The sequence below is a fragment of the Meriones unguiculatus genome, chromosome X (genome assembly GCF_030254825.1).
Source record: "Meriones unguiculatus strain TT.TT164.6M chromosome X, Bangor_MerUng_6.1, whole genome shotgun sequence".
Lineage (NCBI taxonomy): Eukaryota > Metazoa > Chordata > Mammalia > Rodentia > Muridae > Meriones > Meriones unguiculatus.
The window spans coordinates 58883152-58888733 of record NC_083369.1 but is presented as its reverse complement, the minus strand read 5'-3'; the positions used below and the strand labels follow the sequence as shown (position 1 = coordinate 58888733).

General features: G+C 42.2%; 1 long non-coding RNA gene across 1 annotated transcript; it reads right to left on the bottom strand.

Annotated features, from left to right (window-relative positions):
- Positions 1–2678, bottom strand: LOC132650098 (uncharacterized). The gene is made up of 3 exons (XR_009588466.1): positions 2420–2678; positions 1115–1242; positions 1–249 (listed from the first exon to the last, which is right to left on the bottom strand). It is a non-coding gene; the product is annotated as an uncharacterized LOC132650098 (long non-coding RNA).
- Between the last annotated feature and the right edge of the window lie 2904 nt (positions 2679–5582).

Genomic DNA, 5582 nt, shown 5'->3' with positions numbered 1-5582 from the left:
CAAGTTTAAGAAATTCTGACTAAACAACATCATAGATCTCTAAATTTGCCTTATATTCTGTAGAAGAAAGCAAGAATTTTCAAACTGAGGTAGCCCCAGAAGTTGTAGTTACTTCCTCTTCAAACAGCGGGGATCCTGGGTTGGGACAGCAGGGTGATGAACAAGAGGAGGCAACAGGAGTAATATTTCCTCCCTCCTGACTGGTTTACTTCTACCTCCTCACAACACTATGTGAACCAAGGATGACACCTAGAACCAATGCAAAAGAGTTGGATCTGATACAAATTGACTGGTTGATAGTCTCCTAAAGCCACTCCCCTGGACAAAGAGCCTAAGATCAAACAAAAGCTCATCCAGAAAAGAGTACTATGAGACTGGTCCACCAAAAGCAGAACACCACAATGCCTAGTATGGTCTAAGCTTGTGTTCTCAAAGTTTACACATGTCACATCTACCTTCCTTAACTCCCCTTTCTCCCCTTTCTCTCTCGTTATGTTTCTTGCTGACTTAAACTTATTATGTAGCCCAGGCTGCCCTCCAATGCCCAATCTTCCTAGCTCAGTATCCTGGAAATTGGTATTACAGGTGTGTGCCACCATGCCCATCTTTTCTTTTTCTCAACCTCAAATCTGAAATTTTCCACGTAATGCATTTGGAATGTTTGGTGGCAACTGGCTGAAAACACAAACTCAAGTGTGCAGCAAACAAGTTGTATGGAGAGCCTCTCTCCTTACTGGCAACTAAGCAATGCTGTAGAACAAACCTTCTTACCCTGGTCATCTGGCCAAAATGACGAATTCCAGTTTCTGTTCAGGTCAGGACAGCCAAGACCTAAATGACTCTGCCCATGAAGATATTAGTGTCCAGCCCACTGGAGGTTCAGTCTGACTCCAATGACCTGTCTCTAGATCCCACACATTGCCTGGCACTTAATGCTGGCACAAGTAAAGGTGGAAAGCTTTTATTAAAAAAAAACTTGTAATTATGATTATTTGTGTGTCAGGGACACATGTGGAGAGTCAGAGAACAACTTATGGCAGCTGATTTTTTCCTTCCAACTCTGGGTTTCAGGGATGAAATTCAAGCCTCCAGCTTTGGCAACAAGCATCCTTACCTGCAGAGTCATCTTGTCTTCTCAAGTGTGAGAAACTTTGATAGCTCTACAAGATTCTCTTATCCAGCTGAGCATGGTGACACATGCCTGTAATCCCAGCACCCAGGAAGGCAGAGGCAGGCAGGAGTCTGTGAAATGGAGGCAGGGTACAATGTGAGTCCTGAACAGCCCAGGTTGCACAGAGAAACCCTGTCTTGCGAAAAAAAAAATCACTTATACATCTACCTCACTGCTGTAGCGTCCATACATGCCTTCTGGATATGTGTATGCATGTCTGTGTGTGTCTGTCTGTCATGAAACTAAAGGACCATAAGAGCAGGAAAAAGGCAATCTTAAGGGAATATGGAGTGGGTAGATGAAAAAAAGAAGGTAACAAAATACATGTAACATAAAAGCAGAAGAGTGGCAAACGGGAGGGTAACAGTAGGAAGGGGAAAGGAATTGGAGTGGCAGTGGGGAAAACAAGATCAACAAAAACTAAGTGTGTTTGAAAACCCCATAATGAAATCCATTACTTTGTATATGAATTAAATGTAATTAGTATAAAGGGGGTTTGTACACACGAATACCAATACACGCCCTCACCCCTCTGAAACACCCATAAAGACGCCTGTTATCAGGGGCTGGTGGAGAAGGGAGAAAGGGGCACAACTGTATCTTGCACCAAGCCACATCTGAACTTTGGGCATAATGGATTAAAATTTGTGAAGCTATGCACACTTCTCAAGGCCTTAGGCTGATGCTGGTCATCAGGCCCTCCTGATTAGGCCGGTGCCCAGAGCCACAAGCATCAAACCCAGACTCACAGAGCTCCTGACTGAATTAAACTGTTAGGCTCTCTTCAGGTTGGAGAATGGTTTGTCCCCTAGACCTTGGGGGCTAGGCAAATGGGCTTACAGGAGCCCCTTCCAAGGCTAGGCTTCAGCCAGCCTAGCCAGGGTGTCTCCCAGCAGACCCTAAAAGCTGCAGACATACATGGCAGAATCAAATAGGTGGTTCTGTAATTCAGCAGCGAAGAAGGCTTTGATCGCCTGGTATGTGGGCAAGTACATCTCCTGTATGTAATAATGCAGCAAGGAGCTCCCTGGATTCTGCCTGTAGTTCTTTCTACTGGCATCCTAAAATAGGAGATCTAAAGCAGTGCTCTGTGCAATGCGAGCAGCTATTGCTCAGCAGAATTTAGGGTACAAGGCGCTCAACACCAGACGACGAGGCTACCCCTGCTTGGGCCGGCTGAGCAAATGCGCTCCAACACCACTGTCAGGATCCAGTGGCCTGCTTCCCTGCCGGTGCGCAGCTACTCACAGCGCACGCCATCAGCTCCAGCAGGTCCGAGTGGTCCAGCTTGGCCTGCATGTGTGCAGATAGCGAAAGACAATGATCCAGGGCGAGCCCTCCAGGAACCACCTCCCAGTAGCCCCACGTGGGGTCCATCCAGTCGCTTGCCGCATCTCTGCAGCCTCAGGCAACAGCCTCAACTCCGCCAGCCTCTTGATCCTTGCACTGCACGGTTTCTTCACTGGGGTCTTCCGGGCGTTTGAGAAGCATATTACTGAGCCCTGGACTCAGAGGGTTCCACAATCCCTCTTAGAGGCTCACGTTTAGGTATCCCTGCGCCACCCAGCGGCACTCAATTTTCTTGTCGGCAAGTTGAAAGCCTTATGCCATGGGTGGATTTCACACCAGGTAATCACCAAGAACCCTAGCAAAGGCACTGTCAACTCACTTACTTCATCCATTTATGTATTTCAACCAAAAAATTAAAAATCTTAGCTAGCTTAAAGGCTATAGTGAGCTTTTGGATTAAAAATCCAAAATGCTAAACTAATTCTAGAAAAGTCATAATTAAAATTTGAAAGTCCAGGGGATAACAAGATGGTTTAGCATATAAAGGAGCTTTCCACATAAACCTAATGTCCCAACTCCACAAAATCACACATACACACACACACACACACACACACACACACACACACACACACACAAGAGCACGCTTTAAATTTTCAGTTTGAGAATAACACAGACACTTTGAGGGAGGTGAGAGAAGCTGGAACATATTGACAAGTTCTAGTGAAATTGGATGTTGAATTTAGAGGTGATCATTTTAGACTTATGTCTCATATAATCACAAAATATTTATGTGTACTGTATTGTTTTATTGAATAGAAAAAAATGCATTTAAGGCTTTCTGTGTACTCATTTGTCTTGGATAAATATGTAGGAATGAATTACTGCACCTTAAGGTATACTAATATTTCTTTTTACACACATATGCACACATATAATTATAATACATAATTATTTGTGGTACTGGGGACTGAGACTGGGGTCTCATGCTTACCCAGCAAGTTATACTACCTTACTTTTATATATAATTTACATGAAATACTAAAATCTTAAACTATACCACTGTTTTAGCAAAGGTATGCACCCCTATATATAGCTTATCTGCTTATCAAAAAAAATGAACACTTGCATTCCCAGAAAAAGCATTCTCACTGTTCTTTGAAGTCATCCCACTACTCTCAACCCTAAAGGACATCATGACATCATGATATCTGTCATAAAGTTAGTTTTAAATATGCTAGAGTACCACACAAATTGAATCATACAGCATTATGTGTGTGTGTGTGTATTTGTGTGTACTTCAATTCAGAATAATGAATTTGAGATATATATAACATGGCTGAAATACTGTTGGTTATCAACAGTTAGCTCTTTTAAAAATTCTGAGTAGCAGTCTTCTATGTAAACAGACCATAATAGGTTTATTGATTTTTCTATTGATTATCACTTAGGCCATTTCCTGTTTGGGGATATTATAGATGAAATTTCCTATGGGTATTTTGTGCATAGATTCTTTGGGGCACATGTTTTAATTTTTCTTCGGTAAATATCTAGGAGTGAATTACTGGATCTTAAGATACATTCATGCTTCATTTTTACTCTGTGGTGATGGAGATTGAATTTAGGGCCTCATATATACCAGAAAAGTGTTTTATTTTTCAATAGGGTATTACTAAGTTGCCTAAATTGTCAAGCTGGATTTTAACTAATGCTGCAGCACAAGTGGGGCTTGAATTTGTGATCCACCTAGCTCTGCCTCAGAAGTATCTGGGATTGGATCAGATACTTTTTGAAGTGACAGTTCCAGTAAGTACAATATGGATCAGAGGCCAGTGCTTTTGGCTGAGCCCTTGTAGTAGGCTCTAGCAGACAAGATCAGTGAATGGAGTTTCTCTGCTAACCTGAATGTAAAGAATGACATTTTCCTAAAAATAGGAAGTTCCAGTTATCTTGACTCAAAGTAACAAGGACACCTCTCTGCTTTGACCTTTACAAAGAAGGTGACCTCGAAGCACCCTCCAGCCCTTCTGTCTGTAAGCTCAGCCCACAAGAACACATGTCTAACTTTATAGAAGGAGATATTGCTAGAATACAGAAAAACAAACAAAAACTAATCATTTTTAAACTAAATGTGTTGGAATTTTTCCTTTGATATCTCGTGGTATACTTCTTGTTAACATTCTTCCCTGGTAACCGAATGTTCTTGATTGTGTGTGTGTGTGTGTGTGTGTGTGTGTGTGTGTGTGTGTGTGTGCGCATGCACTTAGGAGAGAGAGAGAGAGAGAGAGAGAGAGAGAGAGAGAGAGAATCTCTTACTATTTAGTGTTTGCTTGGAATTCATCTTGTAGATCAGGCTGGCTTCTTACTCATGGAGATCTGCCTGCTCTAAAGCATTGGAATTAAAGGCTTGTGCCACCATACCTGGCCAGCCATTGATTGGTTATTGGCTGATTGATTGATTATTGATTGCTTTTTATTACTGTTTGACATGTTCATACATTTATATAAAGAATTTCAGTTGTTTTCATTCCATATCCTTCTCTCATTCCTTCCTCTCCCTTTGAAATCCTTCTTCCCCTGGCCCCTTTCATGTGCTCTTTGAGTGTATTACCCTTTCCATTTCTTTGTAACAGAATCCTCTTCTTTTCTCCCTAAGAGTCATGTGACATTCTTGGGTCCCAGCAAATTAATTTAGGTTGATTGTCACCAGCTTCCTGCAGGAAGCCAGCACAGCATACACAGTAGAACTCAAGGCCAGGTGTTCTGCTCAAACCTATACTGGGATCCACATATCAACTCTAGAAATATCTGACAGGGTGACACCCTCTGTTGTAAGAGGTTGCTGAGGACACTGATTGGAGATAAAATTGGTGATACTGATGCCGGTCATTTTCCATAAGCTGTGGTATGAAATTCAGGGGCTAAAGAATACACACAGTATGTACAGAGGTGTGTGTGTGTGAGTGTGTGTTTGTGTGTGTGTATGTATATGTGTGTGTGTGTACATGTGTGGGGGAGCAGTTTACTAGACACTCCTGTTAGTAAGACCCTAGTCATGTTAAGGCTTCTCTTTCCATGGGCAGGTCATAGGAGGCAGAAAGATAGTTCAAATATAAAGATT